Below are 22,046 nucleotides of genomic sequence, written 5' to 3'. Positions count from 1 at the left end.
ACCTGCGCTGCGCCAAGTTAGATGAAAAATAGGGCTCAAAGAATCAAAATTGGGGTTTGAAATAGTGAAAATCTTATTGATAACAACTTTGGAATGAATTGAAAATCCACAGATTTTCTAAAGAAATCTGTGGACTTTCATTATCAGAAAGATTCATAGTTTAGAGGTAAGAAGCTTCAGTCAGGTGAAGTATTATAAACCAAATAATATAATAAAATATAATATAAGAATATAGGCTAACCGGACTGCACAACACTCACTTTAATAAAGTCATTTTTGTATAGTGTGTAAATATCTGCAGGCCATGAATCACACCTCCTCACATCCTGGAAGCAGCTCACCTTCAAATGTTCTCCCCATGCAGATTATACCAAAAAAAAAAACTCAATGCAACAAAACAACAACCTAAACACAACAACCACAACAAAACAACAACCTCAACAAACACAACAACCTAAAAAAAAATCGATAAACAACAAAACACCATTAATAAAACAACAACCTCAACAAACACAACAAACATAACATAACAACAACCTAAACACAACAACCTCAAAGACACAACAACCTCTACAAAAACACACCAAAACAACAACCACAACAAAACAACAACCATAAAAAAACAACCTCAACAACCACAACAACAAAAATAACCACAACAAAACAACAAACACAACAAAACATCAACCACAACAAAACAGGTTGAGTTTATTAAAACCTTTTTTTAGATTTATATTTGATCGGGCATGTTGTATCTCTATTACTTATTCATAAAAAAATCTGTTGTCATACTTGAAATAGGAGAAACTGACTTCTAAAATGAACAACTGTATGATTATTGCCGACAGTTGGAGTCAGGAACTTCCCTCTTTCGTGTCCAACAAACATTATGGGTGTTTGAATCTAGTGTACAGAAATATGTATCGTTTTTTTGTCCACACCGTGTGTAATTACACAAACAGTGTTTTGTCCCTTTCTGATGAAATTAGAAGGAATCATCCGGCGGTGCGTCGGCAAGGTTTAAGAATCACCTTTTCATCTGTGATATTGAGCAGGGATTGTGCAGCGATCCGTCTTCACAGATCCACATCTCATAGCTCATCCTGTGTGTCGATGGGCCTGTAATGGATCACGAGGCTCGGCAGCTCTACGTTGACAGCGACATATTTGACCATCCACACTGAATGCTCTCTCTACTGTCATCGTCCACAGCTGATGAATTTATATGTCACAACTGTCACAACCTCACGAGACAATAACGACCTACAGAGCTGAAGGACGTTCCTGTAGGTGGGAGGTTAGTGTGTGTGAATGAGCTGAACTGAAGTTAATCACAGTTTAAATAATATAAAAGGAACTTTCAGAACAATATCTGCTGCTGAATATGCCAGACATAAACATGCTGATTCAGATTACACACACTACAGAAGACACAACGTCTGTCCCATCCAACAATCATCCATCAGGATGTCATCAACCATCATCCATCAGTGATGTCATCATCCATCAGTGATGTCTTCATCTATCAGTGATGTCATCAACCATCATCCATCAGTGATGTCATCGTTGGTTTGTGAACGTTATGAATCCTCCAGTTCAGATTCTGTCCGTCACTATCTTTGCTAGTTCGGAGCGGTTTGGAGCAGGAAGTGACCATATTTGGATGAGCTGGGGGAGGAGCCAACGCTGGATCACCTGCACCACAGGCCTGTCAATCAAACAGACACGCCCCCAAAAACAGGTCTTCTTGAAGCTTTACATTTCATTACATTACATTTCATGTATCTGACTCTTTTATCCAAAGCAACTTACAATAAGTTAATTTCAACCATGAGGGTTCAAAACCAGAACAACAAGAAGAAAGAAAATACAATTTCTTCCAGAAAGCCAATCTACAAAGTTCTATCAGTAAGTTCTATTTTAAGATACTAAAGTTCTACTTTTCAAGGTAAAGGAGGAAGAGGAGGAGAGGAGAAGGAGGAGGAGGAGGAGGAGGAGGAGGAGTGTTTTTAGTTTGTGGTGGAAGATGTTCAGAGTTTCTGCTGTCCTGATGTCGGTGGGGAGCTCATTCTACCATTTAGGAGCCAGGACGGAGGAGGAGGAGGAGGAGGAGGAGGAGGAGGAGGAGCGGAGTAGTGTGAGTGAATCTAGGAGGTTAAAGACCAGTCGAGCTGCTGCATTCTGGATGAGCTGCAGAGGTCAGATGGTACTAACAGGTAGACCTGCCAGGAGGGAGTTACAGTAGTCTAGACGTGAGATGACCAGAACCTGGACCAGAACCTGGACCAGAGCCTGGACCAGAATCTGCACCTCCTTCTGAGTGAGAAGAGGATGTATTCTCCTGATGTTGTGCAGCATGTATCTACAGGAACGTGTTGTTGCAGTGATGTTGGCAGTAAGAGAGAGTTGACTGTCAAGTGTCTCCGAGGTTCTTATCAGTCAGGGTCGGGATAACAGAGTTGTTGAAGGTAGTAGTCAGGTCGAGGGTGGGAGAGTCTTTCCCTGGAAGGAAGAGCAGTTCGGTCTTGTGGAGGTTGATTTCCAGGTGGTGTGAGGACATCCACTGAGAGATGTCAGTCAGACAGGCAGAGATTCATGCTGCTACCTGTGTTTCAGATCTGGAAAAGAGAGGATCAGTTGGGTGTCATCAGCATAGCTGTGGTAGGAAAAGCCATGCGAGTGAAGGACAGAGCCGAGAGAGTCGGTGTACAGAGAGAAGAGGAGGGGACCATTCTAATGAATGAGGGATTATTTTCAGATGGACCTCCAGAAAACTAACAAGAAGGAGTGACTTTAGCGAACAACACCGAGATAACTGGAACCTACGAACACTTGTATGTACAGCCTGTGGTCCCACCTCACATATACTACACACTACACAAACAAACTACACACACAGATCAGAAAGATATCATAAAGAAAATCTAAATTTTGGACATGTTTTTCAGCCCCTCCCCACCTGTCTGCTGTGGATGTCAATAGAAAGTGAATTTCTTCTGCAGCCAAACCATGGAGCCGATCAATGGGACCACAATCCTGGACCACATTGGAACCTCATGCGTCTGCTGGGGGATCCAGCTGTCCACCAAAGCCTCGTCCATCACAGCGGACAAAGGGACGTCCTGTCAGCGCCGAGGATGGGTGATACATGAAGCCCATCGATGAGGCCACGGATACTGAGCGAGGGATGATGGTGATGGATTGATAAAAGAGACGGCTGCTGTCTCCGTAGTGGAGTGAGTGATGACTGCATGCGTGACTGTGTGTGTGTGTGTGTGTGTGTGTGTGTGTGTGTGTGTGTGTGTGTGTGTGTGTGTGTGTGTGTGTGTGTGTGTGTGTGTGTGTGTGTGTGTGTGTGTTTCACTGCTTGTCCTCACGCTGCTCATAGGAGGTGTACATGTTTGTTATCATGTGGTTTCCATATGTCTTCATCTGACGGATGAATGTGGCTCAATGACGAATGAAGAGCTTTAAAATGATGAAGTATGTGATGATGATGATGACGAGAGCGTTCACAGAGGGGTAAAAAAGAAACAGCTGTGATGTTCATTCAGTGTCGTGTGTCAGGTGGGCCGGTCACGGTGGATTTAAAGGTGACAGAGATGTAAAGAGCTACAGATGAATCGTGGGAAACTATGAAAACACATCAAACACGAGAGAACGAGAACAGAGACGAAGAACATGAGGCGGTCATCAAAGGCTGAAGTGTCATCCTGTCTTTTTTTTTTTCTTTTTTTTTTCTTTGATTTTATACACTTTGTTAATCCCCAAGGGGAAATTTCTTCACTACAGCAGGGGGGCTCTCAGGGGGGAGATGCTGCAGCAGGCTGCCACTAGCGCAGCGCCAGGTAACCTGACCTGAGGTGCATGTTTTTGGATGATGGGAGGAAGCCGGAGAACCCGGAGAGAACCCACGCAAGCACAGGGAGAACATGCAAACTCCGCACAGAAAGGCCCAGGACCGGATTTGAACCCCGAACCTTTTTGCTGTGAGGTGACAGTGCTAACCACTGCACCACCATGCTGCTCTTCCTGGACTCCTCACCTGATTATACAACCATAGTTCTGACCCAGAGATCTGATTGGTCAAATCACCATGACATCACATCCTGCTCATCACTAGAAATATCCCTCCACCTCCTCAATGGGAAAATAGAATTAGAATAGAATGTCATATAATATGTAATATAATGTAGTTTCTACTTGTTCTAGTTCTATTAAATGACCCATTTGGAGAAGTCGGGTCTCTTTTGGTCCTTTTTGGTCGCTCCGAGCACCCGTACCGTAACACCACGGATAGTAACACACTTACAATCCTAGCGGAGGCTAGCTGGACCGGTTTGGTTTGAACACATGACACGGAGCTAAAATGTTAAAAACACATGAGAACATGGATATATTTGTTCATCAGATATCTTTGTTCATCAGGTATCTTTGTTCACCAGATATCTTTGTTCATCAGATATCTTTGTTCATCAGATATCTTTGTTCATTATATATCTTTGTTAATCGGATATCTTTGTTCATCAGATATCTTTGTTCATCACATATCTTTGTTAATCGGATATCTTTGTTCATCAGATATCTTTATTCATCAGCTATCTTTGTTCATCAGCTATCTTTGTTCATCAGGTATCTTTGTTCATCAGATATCTTTGTTCATCAGATATCTTTGTTCATCAGGTATCTTTGTTCATCCGATATCTTTGTTCATCCGATATCTTTGTTCATTATATATCTTTGTTAATCGGATATCTTTGTTCATCAGATATCTTTGTTCATCACATATCTTTGTTAATCGGATATCTTTGTTCATCAGATATCTTTGTTCATCAGCTATCTTTGTTCATCAGATATCTTTGTTCATCAGCTATCTTTGTTCATCAGCTATCTTTGTTCATCGGATATCTTTGTTCATCGGATATCTTTGTTCAGCAGATATCTTTGTTCATCAGATATCTTTGTTCATCAGATATCTTTGTTCATTATATATCTTTTTTAATCGGATATCTTTGTTCATCAGATATCTTTGTTCATCACATATCTTTGTTAATCGGATATCTTTATTCATCAGCTATCTTTGTTCATCAGCTATCTTTGTTCATCAGGTATCTTTGTTCATCAGATATCTTTGTTCATCAGATATCTTTGTTCATCAGGTATCTTTGTTCATCCGATATCTTTGTTCATCCGATATCTTTGTTCATTATATATCTTTGTTAATCGGATATCTTTGTTCATCACATATCTTTGTTCATCACATATCTTTGTTAATCGGATATCTTTGTTCATCAGATATCTTTGTTCATCAGCTATCTTTGTTCATCAGATATCTTTGTTCATCGGATATCTTTGTTCATCAGCTATCTTTGTTCATCGGATATCTTTGTTCATCGGATATCTTTGTTCAGCAGATATCTTTTTTCAGCAGATATCTTTGTTCCAACCAAACTGAACGAGCTGATCAGTTTAGTGTTTCTATGTTCTGTATTTATTCAGTTGGAGAATAGAAATCCACTCTGTTGCTAGGTGGTTGCTAAGGGTCCGACTACTTCCTGGAGTAGTAAACATTGCATAAGAGTCTACTGACGCCACTGATTGTTTTCCAGTTGCATCACTGTCGTGCTAACAATGATATATATATATATACATATATATATAATCTATCTATCTATGACCGATATATCTATGTATCTATTTATTTATTATCTATCTATCTATCTATCTATCTATCTATCTATCTATCTATCTATCTATCTATGACCGATATATCTATGTATCTATATATTATCTATCTATTTATTATCTATCTTTTTATCATCTATCTATCTATCTATCTATCTATCTATCTATCTATCTATGACCGATATATCTATGTATCTATTTATTATCTATCTTTTTATCATCTATCTATCTCTCTCTCTCTCTCTCTCTCTCTCTCTCTATCTATCTATCTATCTATGACTGATATATCTATGTATCTATTTATTATCTATCTTTTTTATTATCTATCTATCTATCTATCTATCTATCTATCTATCTATCTATCTATCTATCTATCTATCTATCTATCTATGACCGATATATCTATGTATCTATTTATTATCTATCTTTTTTATTATCTATCTATCTATCTATCTATCTATCTATCAGAGGCAGGTTTTAACAGGAAACCACTCAGCTGCTGATTACACCCGATTCACTGGACTACCCACAGGAGGCACGCTGTCTGTGTGTGTGTGTGTGTGTGTGTGTGTGTGTGTGTGTGTGTGTGTGTGTGTGTGTGTGTGTGTGTGTGTGTGTGTGTGTGTGTGTGTGTGTGTGTGTGTGTGTGTGTGTGTGTGTGTGTGTGTGTGTGTGTGTTGTTGTATCTCAAATTGTTGTCCCCAATTGTTTTCCCCGAGTCCGTTGATAGAAGCAGTCTTTAGGCAGTTACCGGTCTTAGTTGATTTTTATTAAGCGTAGTTTACAAGATATCTTGGAGAGCCCAACATCAACCAAAGGTCTCTTTGTTGGATTCTAACTTCCCGCTGTCCGGCACATACCCTTATGCTATTGGAAGAGGCGTGACCTATACTGTGACGGGAACATTTGCATAGTATGTTTGTCTGGTTGTTTTCCACTGTCCTCCGTTTAAGCCACACCTCCTCTTGCCTGATAGGGAGTTGCACCCCACGTGACCCTTCCACACAGATTCCTGTTGTCTATGATAATACAAACAATCAACACATTCAGTTCCCTCGAACACATTTCATTTCCTAATATGATGCACTAGTTGCATCCTACTTTTGGCCATATTTCATACCCGTGATGTTTTCTGCATAAACAATGTGTTTTACAATGATTACAATCAGTATATATTTTGAATGTACATCATATGAGCCCACATATGGTTTAATCAGATCTATATTCCACAGTGTGTGTGTGTGTGTGTGTGTGTGTGTGTGTGCGCGTGCGCGTGTGTGTGTGGTACTGCACCGTATCTCTATGTATTTTTAAAGAGCCGACTCGCGACCCTGAATCTGAACGTTCTCTGTGAAGTCGGAGAGATTTTCAGGTTCAAAGTCTCTCTTCTCTCCATCACTTCACTCTGACTGATTAATATAAATCTCATCACATGTTTGCCCTGCTGCTGTGAGGGTCTCTTTTATAATCAGAATTACAGTGCATCCGGAAAGTATTCACAGCGCTTCACTTTTTCCACATTTTGTTATATTACAGCCTTATTCCAAAATGGATCAAATTCATTTTTTTTCCTCAAAATTCTACACACAATACCCCCTAATGACAATGTGAAATACATTTTTTTGACATTTTTGCAAATCTATTAAAAATAAAAAAATGAAAAAATCACATGTACATAAGTATTCACAGCCTTTGCCATTACACTCAAAATTGAGCTCAGGTGCATCCTGTTTCCACTGATCATCCTTGAGATGTTTCTACAACTTGATTGGAGTCCACCTGGTAAATTCAGTTGATTGGACATGATTTGGAAAGACACACACCGTCTATATAAGGTCCCACAGTTCAGTGCATGTCAGAGCACAAACCAAGCCATGAAGTCCAAAGAATTGTCTGTAGACCTCAGACAGGATTGTATGGAGGCTCAGATCTGGGGAAGGGTACAGAAACATTTCTGCACCATTGAAGGTCCCAATGAGCACAGTGGCCTCCATCATCTGTAAATGGAAGAAGTTTGAACCACCAGGACTCTTCCTAGAGTCGGCCGCCCGGCCAAACTGAGCGATCGGGGGAGAAGGGCCTTAGTCAGGGAGGTGACCAAGAACCCGATGGTCACTCTGACAGAGCTCCAACGTTGCTCTGTGAAGAGAGGAGAACCTTCCAGAAGGACAACCATCTCTGCAGCACTCCACAAAGCAGGCCTGTATGGTAGAGTGGCCGGACGGAAGACACTCCTCAGTAAAAGGAACATGACAGCCCACCTGGAGTTTACCAAAAGGAACCTGAAGGACTGTCAGAACATGAGAAACTAAATTCTCTGGTCTGATGAAACAAAGATTGAACTCTTTGGCCTGAATGCCAAGCGTCATGTTTGGAGGAAACCAGGCACCGCTCATCACCTAGCCAATACCATCTCTACAGTGAAGCATGGTGGTGGCAGCATCATGCTGTGGGGGTGTTTTTCAGCGGCAGGAACTGGGAGACTAGTCAGGATGGAGGGAAAGATGAATGCAGCGATGTACAGAGACATCCTTGATGAAAACCTTCTCCAGAGCGCTCTGGACCTCAGACTGGGGCGAAGGTTCATCTTCCAACAGGACAACGACCCGAAGCACACAGCCAAGATAACAAAGGAATGTCTTCGGGACAACTCTGTGAATGTCTTCGAGTGTCCCAGCCAGAGCCCAGACTTGAACCCGATTGAACATCTCTGGAGAGATCTGAAGATGTCTGAGCACCGACGCTCCCCATCCAACCTGATGGAGCTTGAGAGGTCCTGCAAAGAAGAACGGGAGAAACTGCCCAAGAATAGGAGCCAAGCTTGTAGCATCATACTCAAAAATACTTGAGGCTGTAATTGCTGTCAAAGGTGCTTCAACAAAGTATTGAGCAAAGGCTGTGAATACTTAAGTACGTGTTATATTTTCGTTCTTTATTTTTAATAGATTTGCAAAAAATTTAAACGAACTATTTTCACTTTGTCATTATAGGATATTGTGTGTAGAATTTTGAGAAAAAAATGAATTTAATCCATTTTGGAATAAGGCTGTAAAATAACAAAATGTGTAAAAAGTGAAGCGCTGTGAATACTTTCCGGATGCACTGTAAATATCTCATAATATATACATACTAAATGTATTACCAGTGAAGTTTCTACAGATATTCAGGTTCCCCAGAAGATGAGCCCTGCTGACATTCACCACCATATTATCAGAAGGTCACACGCATGACATGATCTGAAGATCTTCATCAGTCCCTCCAGGAAATCTCCTTCTTGCCATCGCAATAATTAATGCAAACTTACGCAAACTATTTGCAGGAGTTTGCCAATTTTTTTAATCCCCGCCATTTCTCCACAAAAACACCGTCATCAGAATCTGAGCTGAAAGTATTAAAACATAAAGAAAATCTTTTCTAACAAAACTCTCTTCATCAACAACAATAACTCATTTAATCAGAAAGTCTCTGCTCCTGTTTTCATCACCAAATAAAACTATGTTCATAGGAGGAACTGGAACAAGAGAAGAAACAGGAAGTGACAGGGTTTGCGGGAAATGTGGTCTTCACATTAAAATGATGATTACATGTTTGTAATCAAATGAAGTGATTCCATATTACTGGATGTTAAATGAGTTTTCTCCACACGTCCAGTTGTCAGAGACGTCTCTTTGTTTGTTTCATCCAGCAGGTCTATGTGTTGAATGAACATGAATTAAACAGCATCTAAAGCTCTTATTTTGACAGCTGATGTGGTCCTTGTTTCTATATTCTCGTCACAGACGGTCTGTTCTGGAAACATATGCAGATTTTGGGACCTTTTAAGAACTTTTATCTCCACGGTTCTCTAAGTTAAAAAAAAAAAAATACACCAAATAATTAAATAATTTAAAAAAAATTCTCAACTTGCAATTTTTTTGAATTCCTGTAATTTTATGCAAAAAAAATCTTAAAAAACTCAAAATTTTTGCGAAAATCTGCCGCAAAATCTAAAATTTGTAATCAAAACAATCACAAAAAACCTCCTGAAATCCTAGAGGGACTCAATAATGTTGATATTTACAGATTCATTTATCTGTTGCAGCAACAACAATAAAGACTTACGAATATCTCAGAAAACCGAAGTTCACCGCAGAAAAATACATTATAAGTGAATCTTAAATCAGAAGGAGTTGACATTCACATGATCTGACCTCTGACGTCTGATGAGGAGGTGTGGTTTGTTTATAGCTGCACAGACACACAACTGTGATTGGGTGGGTTTGTTGTCTGATTACCTAATGATGTTAGTGCACGGATGAAAACACATACACAGCTGTGTGTGTGTGTGTGTGTGTGTGTGTGTGTGTGTGTGTGTGTGTGTGTGTGTGTGTGTGTGTGTGTGTGTGTGTGTGTGTGTGTGTGTGTGTGTGTGTGTCTACAGCAGCAGGACGAACAGGAGCTTGATGAGAGACAGATGAAATCAATCCGACATCTGTCGCCGGGGAACAACACTGATGTACATCACAGAGAGGTACACACACACACACACACACACTACACAAAATGTTTTCATTGCTCACTGATGAAGGCAGTAGGTCCTTAAGGTACAGGTGTGTGTGAGCCAATCAGAAACCGGTGACCCTTCCACCGATCCACTGGGAATATACAGAGCTGAAGAGATTCAATTAAGGATGCAGAGTGATGGGGGGAGGTGGGTGGTCTAGTTGGTCTGCCAGTCAGACGAGCTGCGATGCATACACAGGGAGAGACGGATGTCAACTGTTAGGACAGGTGAGCTGCTGGAACCAAGAGGTAAAAATAAAGGGGGGAGGATGAGGAGTGGGGCAATCAATCACCCAATCAATCAGTCACTGAAACAAATGAGCCTCATGGTGACAGATGGCTCAGTAAGCAGGTTTTGGTGGAAATGGTGCGATAGATACATTTGTGATAACAAAAGATACAGTGTCTGGATGACATTCGGTCCTCACTGGAACTAGAAAAGTCCTCACTGGAACTAGAAGAGTCCTCGATGAACTAGAAGATAGTCCTCACTAAAACTAGAAAAGTCCTCACTAGATAGGACTCACTGGAACTAGAAGAATTCCAACTGGAACTACAAGAGACTCCTCACTGGAACTAGAAAAGTCCTCGATGAACTAGAAGATAGTCCTCACAGTGGTTAGCACTGTCGCCTCACAGCAAAAAGGTTCTGGGTTCGAATCCGGTCCTGGGCCTTTCTGTGCGGAGTTTGCATGTTCTCCCTGTGCTTGCGTGGGTTCTCTCCGGGTTCTCCGGCTTCCTCCCATCATCCAAAAACATGCACTTCAGGTCAGGTTACCTGGCGCCGCGGTCGTGGCAGCCTGCTGCAGCATCTCCCCCCTGAGAGCCCTGCTGTAGTGAAGAAATTTCCCCTCGGGGATTAATAAAGTGTATAAAATCTAAAAAAAAAAAAAAAAATCTAGAAGAATTCTAACTGGAACTACAAGAGACTCCTCACTGGAATTAGAAGAGTCATCACTGGAAGTAGAAAAGTCCTCGATGAACTAGAAGATAGTCCTCACTAAAACTAAAAGAGAGAACTCGCTGGAACTACAAGAGTCTTCACTGAAACTAGAAGAGAGTCCTCGCTGGAACTACAAGAGCCCTCAATGAATTAAAAAAGAATCCTCATTGGAACTAGAAGAGAGTTCTCACTCAAACTAGAAGAGAGTCCTCACTGGAACTAGAAGAGAGTCCTGACTCAAACTAGAAGAGAGTCATCACTGGAACCAGATGAGTCCTCACTGGAACTAGAAGAGAGTCCTCACTCAAACTAGAAGAGAGTCCTCACTGGAACTAGAAGAGAGTCCTGACTCAAACTAGAAGAGAGTCATCACTGGAACCAGATGAGTCCTCACTGGAACTAGAAGAGAGTCCTCACTCAAACTAGAAGAGAGTTCTCACTCAAACTAGAAGAGAGTCCTCACTGGAACTAGAAGAGAGTCCTGACTCAAACTAGAAGAGAGTCATCACTGGAACTAGACGAGTCCTCACTGGAACTAGAAGAGAGTCCTCACTGGAACTAGAAGATAGTTATCATTTGAACTAGAAAAGTCCTCATTAAAACTAAAAGATAGACCTCACTGGAACTAGAAGAGAGTCATCACTGGAACTAGGAGAGAGTCCTCAATGGAACTAGAAGAATCCTAACCTGAACTACAAGAGAGTCTTCACTGGAACTAGACGAGTCCTCACTGGAGCTAGAAGAGAGTTTTCACTCAAACTAGAAGAGAGTCCTCACTGGAACTACAAAAGAGTCCTCACTGGAACTAGAAGAGATTCATCACTGGAACTTGACGAGTCCTCACTGAAACTAGAAGAGAGTCCTCACTCAAACTAGAAGAGAGTCATCACTGGAACCAGATGAGTCCTCACTGGAACTAGAAGAGAGTCCTCACTCAAACTAGAAGAGAGTCCTCACTGGAACTAGACGAGTCCTCACTGGAACTAGAAGAGAGTCCTGACTCAAACTAGAAGAGAGTCATCACTGGAACTAGATGAGTCCTCACTGGAATTAGAAGAGAGTCCTCACTGGAACTAGAAGATAGTTCTCATTTGAACTAGAAAAGTCCTCATTAAAACTAAAAGATAGACCTCACTGGAACTAGAAGAGAGTCATCACTGGAACTAGGAGAGATTCCTCAATGGAACTAGAAGAATCCTAACCTGAACTACAAGAGAGTCTTCACTGGAACTAGACGAGTCCTCACTGGAGCTAGAAGAGAGTTTTCACTCAAACTAGAAGAGAGTCCTCACTGGAACTACAAAAGAGTCCTCACTGGAACTAGAAGAGATTCATCACTGGAACTTGACGAGTCCTCACTGAAACTAGAAGAGAGTCCTCACTCAAACTAGAAGAGAGTTATCACTGGAACTAGACGAGTTCTCACTGGAACTAGAAGAGAGTCCTCACTCAAACTAGAAGAGAGTCCTCACTGGAACTAGAAAAGATTCCTCACTGGAACTAGGAGAGAGTCCTCGCTGGAACTACAGGAGCCCTCAATGAGCTAATAGAGAGTCATCACTGAAACTAGAAGAGAGTCATCACTCAAACTAGAAGAGAGTCCTCACTGGATCTAGAAGTGTCCATACTACAAACGGATGCTGATTTGAACTCAGACTGGCTGAAAATGGTCTCTTTATAAGGCATCATATTTGAGAAGAACAATAAAACATGCTCACCAGAAAATGATGAAATTTCCCACAAGCAGATATTAACGATATCAGTCCTTCTGCACAAACTCAACCCATTCAGACACTTATACAAAAACATAAACATTTTAAAAAGCCAACGTAAGGATGCCGCGATGGGTTCAACTGCGATTTTTGGTTCTGGACTAGTCCAACACAAATGAAGAAAAGCAGGACTGAGCTTCAGTAAAATAAAGGAAGAACTGGACTTCAGCGAGAGTCTAAGCTGCAAAAACCATCTCCAACAGCAGAATTAATCTGCAGGTCTGATTTAAACGAGCAATCAAAAATATAATTGAATTTTAAAAAATACTGAATTCTGCGACAAAAACTAACAAAACTGAGCAAATTTGTTTGCAATGCAGATAATTTTATTCTCAGTTCATATATTTTTTACTTCCAAACTTGAATTTTTATTGCAGTGCAAGAAATCAGATCTCAAACTGTTGTTTTTGGTTTTGCTTGCATAATACAGAGATAAAAACACCTTCATACACTTCCCTTTCATAATGATTACAGAACTTTAATATTATATTTCCTAATGTAAAGGTGAACCCTGTGTGCAGCAAAACCAGAAGAAATGGAAATGTAAAATCTAAATTTCAGTATGATGACATAGAGAAAAGATGCTTCCCTTCTAATGAGAGACATTGACCCAGAGAGAACAACTACACTGCAGCTGTAGAACCACGGTACGGACCAGAACTATGCTGTGGGCTAAATCTGGAGGCTTGTACAGATGTTCATACTTCAGACAGTTTTTACACAAAACACTCTCTTCAGCCCGCTCATGTACCGAGAGACAGAGGCGGGAAAATGTAGAGGAATAATAATAAAAAAATAAACTGTAATCTATGAGGACAAAGCGCTGAGCTCACATCCCGCAGTTTACACATGTTTCAGGGTAATCAAACATTTTCATGGGGGCAATGAAGCGCATCCAATCCACACACAAGCGCACACACACATACACGCACGCCCACACATACACGCACGCACGCGCGCGCGCACACACACACACGCACACACGCAAATGGAGTCAGAAAACAGAGCAGTGGACAGCAACAAGACAAAAGGAGGTGTAATCAAACAGAGAGGAGGATCAGAGACGACTGATTGGAATTCATCAAACATGAAAAGCTCTGATTCCTCCGCTGTTTAAAAAGGAAGTCCTTCTCATTCTGCCGGCTTTCCCAGAACCACTCCAACAGACATCTCATTAACCAAGATCAATATTACCCAGCTCGTTTTCCATACCTGCATTTGAACAGGAGGGAAATTCATTCCTCCAGCGTGGAGATAATGATAGGATCACAGAGGGAAGGAGTAGAACATGGAGGGAAAAGAAGAGGAGAACATGGAGGGAGGAAGAAGAGGAGTGTTATGTGGTGGGTGTTTTTCCAGGACCCAAATGCAAGCTCACAGACTCGAGGTATAAGTTCCAAAGTACAGTCTTTATTTGTAATAAACAAAAAACAAAAACAACAAACCCAAAAGGTGGCACCGAGCGTGTCCACTTTACGTCCAGTCGGGAGGGCAACTCGACCGACAGCTCCAGGGGGACACGGCTGACAGGGCAGCCGGCAGACCAGCGGAAGGGACGGCGTCAACAATCCTCCGAGCCGGGAGGGCAACTCCACCGACTGGTGATTTTGACCGGGAATATCCGCAGGAGGCACAGAGGCCGGAGGAACGGGAACGGGAACAGGACTGACGGAGAGCTGACGGAGAGCAGATAGAGAGCAGACAGAGGATGGACGGGTGGCTAATAAAAATGAACCAACAACCAGAGTTATGCAGGGGCAGGTTACATATAGTCTGGGGAGGTGATCAGGGAGATGCAGCACACCTGCAGGTGGTGATCAGGGGTGAGTGGCTGCATCTGCTGGGACCGGTGAGGGGCGTGGCCACAGGAGGTGAGGGGCGTGGCCACAGACAAAGACAGGGGACACAGGAGGAGAGGTGATCGGGGGCAAAACGGAAGAAAAAACTGGACTCCTGACAAGAAGAACATGGAGGGAGAATTTTTGTCTCGCTTCCTGTCTCCAGCAGGGTGCGCTGGTGAGCCGTTTGGCCACACCCACTCGCAAAACACATCAGATGTATCGTCTCACCACGCCGGATGTATGTGACACGTTTCGTGAGGTTTCAAGCATCCTTTGACCTTAAACATCAACTTCCTGTGTCACAGCGAGACATCCAACTTTTCTGCATCGTCACGGTGACGCCCATTGACAAAGTTGAATGAATGTCTCAATATATCATCAACTACATGTTTAGGTTATTGTGACCTGACTTTACATTCATGGGCTCAACCAGCTCGACGTAGAATGTGAAAGTATGAAAAGTGTAATTTCCAGTGGCCAACAGGGGGCGCTATGACTATGAGCGAATATTACCCCACAGGGGTCTTCAGGGCGGGGCTGTTATCATACCTGTGATGTTTGGAGAAGGTCGGTCCATGTACATAAGATTTAAAGCAACTCCTAGTTTCATGGCGAGATGCTCAAAATGGCCGCCTCTCACGGGCACACACATCGATGAAAACAAATTATTTTGATAACTTTTAATCTCAAACATGTTTTCTATCCAGAGAACCTAAATTCAAGTTGGTCCGAAAAAATCCCTCGGAGGAGTTCGACAAAGTACAACGTGTCAGAATCGCCCAAAATGGTGACTAAATTCAAAATGGTGGACTTCCTGTTGAGTTGACATAACGGTGAAATGTAACTTTTTTGTGCACCTAGGTGTGATACATGTGTCCTTTGTACTTTGTCAATGGGCGTCGCCATGGCGATGCGGCAAAGTTTCATGTCTCACCGAGACACAGGAAGTTCACGTTTAAGGTTAAAGGATGCTTGAAACCTCATGAAACATGTCACATACATCTGGCGTGGTGAGACAATACATCTGATATGTGTTATGCAAGTGGGCATGGCCAAACGGCTCGCTAGCACGCCCTAAACTGCAGCCCCGGCACCTAGTTTCACATACATGCACCAGATTCGTTGGACAGGTGTATCACACCGAGATGTACCGAAAAGTCTCTTGGCATCATGAATTTGTTTTTGTCAATCGGTGTGCCCGTGGCGTGGTGGCCATTTTGAGTGTCTCGCCATGAAACTACAAGTGACTGTAGCGTTTATTTACATATTCCGATCTTCCTCAAACGTTACATCTTTGATAACAGTTCCACCCTGAAGACACCTGTATGGTCATATTCGGTCATAGTCGTAGTGCCCCCTGCTGGAAACAGGAAACGAGATAAAAATTGCAACTTTAAGCGGTGATATGCGGTCCCTTGCGCGCCCCGACCCGCCAGCTCCCCATCACACACAGTGCATATCACTGCTTGCAGTTTTAATTTTTACTTGTTCTAGTTCTATTAAATGACCCATTTGGTGAAGTCGGGTCTCTTTTGGTCCTTTTTGGTCGCTCCGAGCACCCGTACCGTAACACCACGGATAGTCACGCACTTACAGTCCTAGCGGAGGCTAGCTGGACCGGTTTGGTTTGAACACATGACACGGAGCTAAAATGTTAAAAACACATGAGAACATGGATATCTTTGTTCATCAGATATCTTTGTTCTTCAGATATCTTTGTTCATCAGGTATCTTTGTTCATCAGATATCTTTGTTCAGCAGATATCTTTGTTTATCAGATATCTTTGTTCATCGGGTATCTTTGTTCATCAGGTATCTTTGTTCCAACCAGACTGAGCTAGCTGAGCAGTTTAGTGTTCTCGAAATCCTCTCTGTTGCTAGGGTGGTTGCTAAGGGTCGGACTACTTCCTGGAGTAGTAAACATTGCATACACTGCATAAGAGTCTACTGACACGACTGATTGTTTTCCAGTTTTTAGTCATACCCAATGTGTTGCCATGGAAATGGAGATCGCACTAACAACGTTTTATATTCTGAGAGTGAATTGCTCCATCATATCAACAGATTTAGATTACATGTTTATTTAGTTGGTAGCTGGTTGCGTAATCTCAGTATTACAGAGAGGGTGATTTAACATGCGTATAGGAACTCAGCGATGCGACCTGCCAATCTGCTCTGGAGGACAGACGAAGACAAAAAAGACACAGAGGTTGAGTAGAGCTGGCTCCTCCCTTTACTGTTAATTATGAGCGTCTCTTCTTGGAGGTCAAAGGTCGTAAATCAACATTAGAATAATAAGACCACCAAAGGCTTGTTGAGTCGCTGGCCTCTGCTGTCTGATCACACAGCTCCATCATGTTTTATGTCCTCTCCTCTTCTCCTCCAGCATCGATGACAACACGGGGCAACTGTCCAATCACAGCCTCAGCTCACATTACATCATCACGATGAAAACAGACAATAATAAAAGAATTTAAATATTTTTGATGACTGATAATTCAGGAGAAACTGAAACGTTGTCAGTCACTGCAGAATTTTAACAAACACTTTCATGTTCCCTCCTTCGCAGAAAAAAACAGGACTTTCCATATGGGGAAAACGTGGGAATGTACATGGGCTTCACACATGACACCATGAGCATCTATCAATGCCGTTTTCTTTCTTTCCATTTATCTTCTTGGAATATTGTCTTTTAAAGCTTCTTCAACATGATGAGGAGATTTTTTTTTTCATCCATTTTTCTATCCTTTAATAAAATAAGCTGTCACTCAAAGTGTGTGATCAGGACTGAAGGTGATAATACAAACTCAATTGTCATGCATTTCAGTCCACTGACTAACTCACACACTGATATGGATAGCTGCTCACAACAAATTGAAAACTCTGAACATTGCGCTGTAACAACAAAAGTGAAACAAAGCGGTCTGAATCCAGCTATCAGAAGATTATGTACACATAAACTTTTCAAAACGGTCAATCATGCCCGGGTGCTCTGGGATACGCACTCAAGACCTAAAGGACTGTTTGGGGGGCATTTGAATATTCAAAGTCTCTTGCCTAAAATAGATCAAATAAAACATATTGTTGTTGACTCAAACCTGGACTTTCTATGCCTCTCAGAAACGTGGCTACATATAAACTTGCCCTCTGTTGCTTTGAATGTAAGTGGATACAATATGTTTAGAAGAGATAGATCTAGTGGTAAAGGAGGAGGAGCAATGTTTTACACTAAAGAACACCTTAATTGTAGCCAGATTGAGTGGTCAAGTGATGTCAAATTGGAATGTATTGGTCTGAAAGTGTCACTATCATCTCAAATGTCTCTTACTCTTATCTGTCTCTACAGACCACCATTGTCCAAATGTGAATTTTATGATCAGCTTAATTCCATGTTAAAGGAATGTGACTTTGACTCAGTTAGTGAACAAACACACAAGGATAACCCATACTTCTCAGTCCCAGATTGATTTGATTTTTAGCAATAAACCAGAAAGAATGATCAAAACACACAATATGGTAACTGGTATGTCTGACCATAATTCAATACTTTTAACAAGAAAACTTACAAAAGAAATGTTTTAAAATATCTTTACCAGAAAGGGTTATCAATGAAGAATACCGAAAGGTGACCAACATTTATTTGAGGATACTATACAGGGGATTGATTGGAGCAACTGTTTAATGGTTGCAAGTGTGGAAGAAGACAGCAACATTTTATCCACATACAGACCACAATTAACAGTTTCCTTAAAAAAGCCAAAATGAAACAAAATCAAAAAAACACACTTCCATGGCTAAATAGTGACATCTGGAATTTAATGAAAAAACGGACTATGCATTAAAACTTGCACTCAAGTCTAAATTAGGAAATGATAGGCAGAAATTCATAATGCTGAGAAACCAGGTAACGAAAGAACTTAGAAACGCAAAAGCTTTTTTTTTTTTTTAATTTTTTTTTTTTAATCAAGATCATTGATGAAGCAGGGGGGAATTCTAAAATAATATGGGATAATCTAAAGAAGTTAACAGACAAACATAACAGCAATTCAATGAAGCAACTTAAAATGAATGTGAATGGCAGAAAGAGACAAAGAGTCCCAGTTCTGTTGAGCCCTCTATTCCTTCAGCTCTCAGCAGTAATGACTTCATTAACTTCTTTACTAGTAAAATTCTTACTATCAGGGAGAGAATCGGGCCGACCCTTCCTGACACCATCACTGATGTGTTGCTAAGCAACAGCAGCCCTGAAAGCAACTGTAGGACCAGATGTAAACTTGGAACATTTCTCTCCTGTTGAGCTCTCTGAGTTAACTAGAATTATTTCTTCATCTGGATCCTCTAGCTGTCTGTTAGATCTCATCCCAACTAAACTTTTTAAGGAAGTCTTCCCTTTAATTAATACTTTCATATTAGATCAGATCAACCTATCTATTGTAACCAGCTATGTACCGCAGGCTTTTAAAGTGGCTGTAATTAAACCTTTACTTAAAAAGACGACTGTTGATCAGCTGTTTTAGGAAACTACAGACCAATTTACAACCTGACGTTTATTTCTAAAATCCTTGAAAAAGTTGTTTCAAATCAACTTTGTGTTAATTTACAAAGGAATGATCTGTTTGAAGAAGTTCAGTCTTTAGAGTTCATCATAGCACAGAAACAGCTCTGGTGAAAGTTACTAACGACCTTTTATTAGCCTCAGATAATGGACTTGTCTCTCTACTTGTTCTTCTAGACCTCAGTGCTGCTTTTGATACGATTGATCATACGATCTTATTACAGAGATTAGAAGACGGTACGAGGATTAAAAGAACTGCATTAGACTGGTTCAAATCCTACTTATCAGATAGATTCCAGTTTGTCCATGTCAACAATGAGTCTTCCAGACAAACAATAGTTAGTTATGGAGATCCACAAGGCTCAGTGTTCGGCCCAATACTTTTTACTTTGTACATGCTTCCATTAGGAGATGTCATCAGGAAGCACTGCATCAACTTCCATTGTTATGCAGATGACACTCAGCTATATCTTTCTATAAAACCAGATGAAACTAATCAGTTAGTAAAACTTGAAGCCTGTCTAAAAGACATAAAGGCCTGGATGACCAAAAACTTCCTGCTTCTAAATTCAGACAAAACAGAAGTTCTTGTACTTGGTCCTAAACACCTCAGAAACTCTTTCTGTAATCACTTACTTCCTCTGGATGACGTTGTCTTGGCCTCCAGCAAAACTGTGAGGAACCTTGGAATCTTTGATGAGGATTTGTCCTTTAGACACCATATAAAGCAAATCTCCAGAACTGCCTTCTTTCATCTACGTAATATTAATCAAATCAAGAAAATCCTTCCTCAGCGTGACACAGAAAAACTCATTCATGCGTTTGTTACTTCTAGACTAGATTATTGTAATTCCTTGTTGTTTTGTTGTTAGGATGTCCAAATTACTCATTAAAAACCTGCAGCTGATCCAAAATGCTGTAGCACGAGTACTGACGGGATTTAACAAGAGAGATCATATTTCTCCAGTTTTGTCTTCTCTTCACTGGCTTCCTGTGAAATCAAGAATAGAATTTAAAATTCTCTTGATGTCTTACAAAGCTCTACATGACCAGACTCCATCATATTTTAGAGATCTTATAGAACCATATAATCCTAGCAGAGCACTTCTCTCTCAGTACGCTGGTCTACTTGTGGTTCCTAGAGTTTCCAGAAGTAGAATGGGAGGCGGAGCTTCAGTTTTCAAGCTCCTCCCCTGTGGAATCAGCTCCCAGTTTGTGTTGGAGGGGCAGAAACCCTCTCTAGCTTTAAGGTTAGACTCAAAACCTTCCTTTTTGATAAAGGCTATAGTTAGGGCTGGCTCAGGTAGACCTGAACCAACCCTTAGTTATGCTGTTATAGGCCGAGGCTGCTGGGGGACCTCATTTCATGCTGAGCTTCTTTTCTTTCCTCCTACTCTTTAACTGACTCATACCTCATCATCTTTTTCTCTCCCATAGTTTCTTATTATTATCTGTTGTCTCCATTCAGTTCCTTCGCTCATGTAGTTTCTGTTCTTTCTTCTCCAGATGTCCCGTCATGGAGCTGCATGTCTCTGCTCTGTGCTTGTCGTCTCCACCAACAGGTCTCCTCTTCTATCGATATGCTGTCCTTTTCTCTCTCTGCTCTCCTCTCACCCCAACCGGTTGAAGCAGATGGCCTGCCACCTCTGAGCCTGGTTCTGTTAACAGATGCTCCGCCCACCTCTGATCCTGGTTCTGTTGACAGATGCTCCGCCCACCTCTGAATCTGGTTTTGTCGGAGGTTTCTTCCTGTTAAAAGGGAGTTTTTCTTCCCTCTGTTGGAGGTTTTTCTCCTTTCAAGAGGAGTTTTTTACCTACTAGCTTATGTGGGAATTGTTGAATTGTTGGGTTTCTCTGTATAATATTGTAAAGTTCTGCCGTAAGGACTTTAACGTGTTAAGTGCCATGAAATAACCTGTGTTGTGATTTGGCGCTATATAAATAAAATTGAATTGAATTGAATTGAATTGAATTGAATTGAATTGAATTGAATTGAATTGAATTGAATTGAATTGAATTGAATTGAATTGAATTGAATTGAATGGGTGCCTTACACAAGATGAAGTTGTAATTTGTACAGCTTTCAATTCATACTTTATCAACTCAGTGGAAGCTTTAACTCAAAGCTCCAGTATTGGTCAATTTCATCATACACCAGTATATGAAGGGCAACCATGCTTCTCTATTCAGGAAGTCTCTGCATCTACTGTCACCAGACTTCTAGGCTCACTCAAGAATTCTAGGGCAAAAGATGTTTATGGAATTGACAATATTTTTCTGAAGAAACACAAAGGCACACTCCCTCACCCTATCACAAGCATTGTCAACAAATCTCTCAGGCAAATTGTGTTTCCGAAATGATGGAAAACAGCCATAGTAACACTCGTTTTTAAGACAGGAGATTCAACTGATGTCTCTAATTATCGGCCAATCAGTATTCTCCCTGCTGTTTCCAAAATTGTTGAGAAATGTGTTGCAGAGCAACTTATTAAACACCTCAACAGCTCCATATCAGCGACATCCTATGCAGTTTGGTTACAGGGCTAATCATTCGACTGAAACAGCCAACTGTTTTCTCTTAGAGAATGTGAAGCTTAAAATGGATAAAGGGGGTGTAGTAGCAGCGGTTTTTCTTGACCTCAAGAAGACTTTTGATATGGTTAATCACAATGTCCTGATTAATAAACTGTCAAATTTTAACTTTTCCT

This window comes from Brachyistius frenatus, unplaced genomic scaffold (genome assembly GCF_029030835.1).
Source record: "Brachyistius frenatus isolate BFR_SWC_R1_liver_20210118 unplaced genomic scaffold, ASM2903083v1 Contig_498, whole genome shotgun sequence".
NCBI lineage: Eukaryota > Metazoa > Chordata > Actinopteri > Embiotocidae > Brachyistius > Brachyistius frenatus.
The sequence above is the reverse complement of the archived record's forward strand: the minus strand, read 5'-3'. Positions refer to the sequence as shown.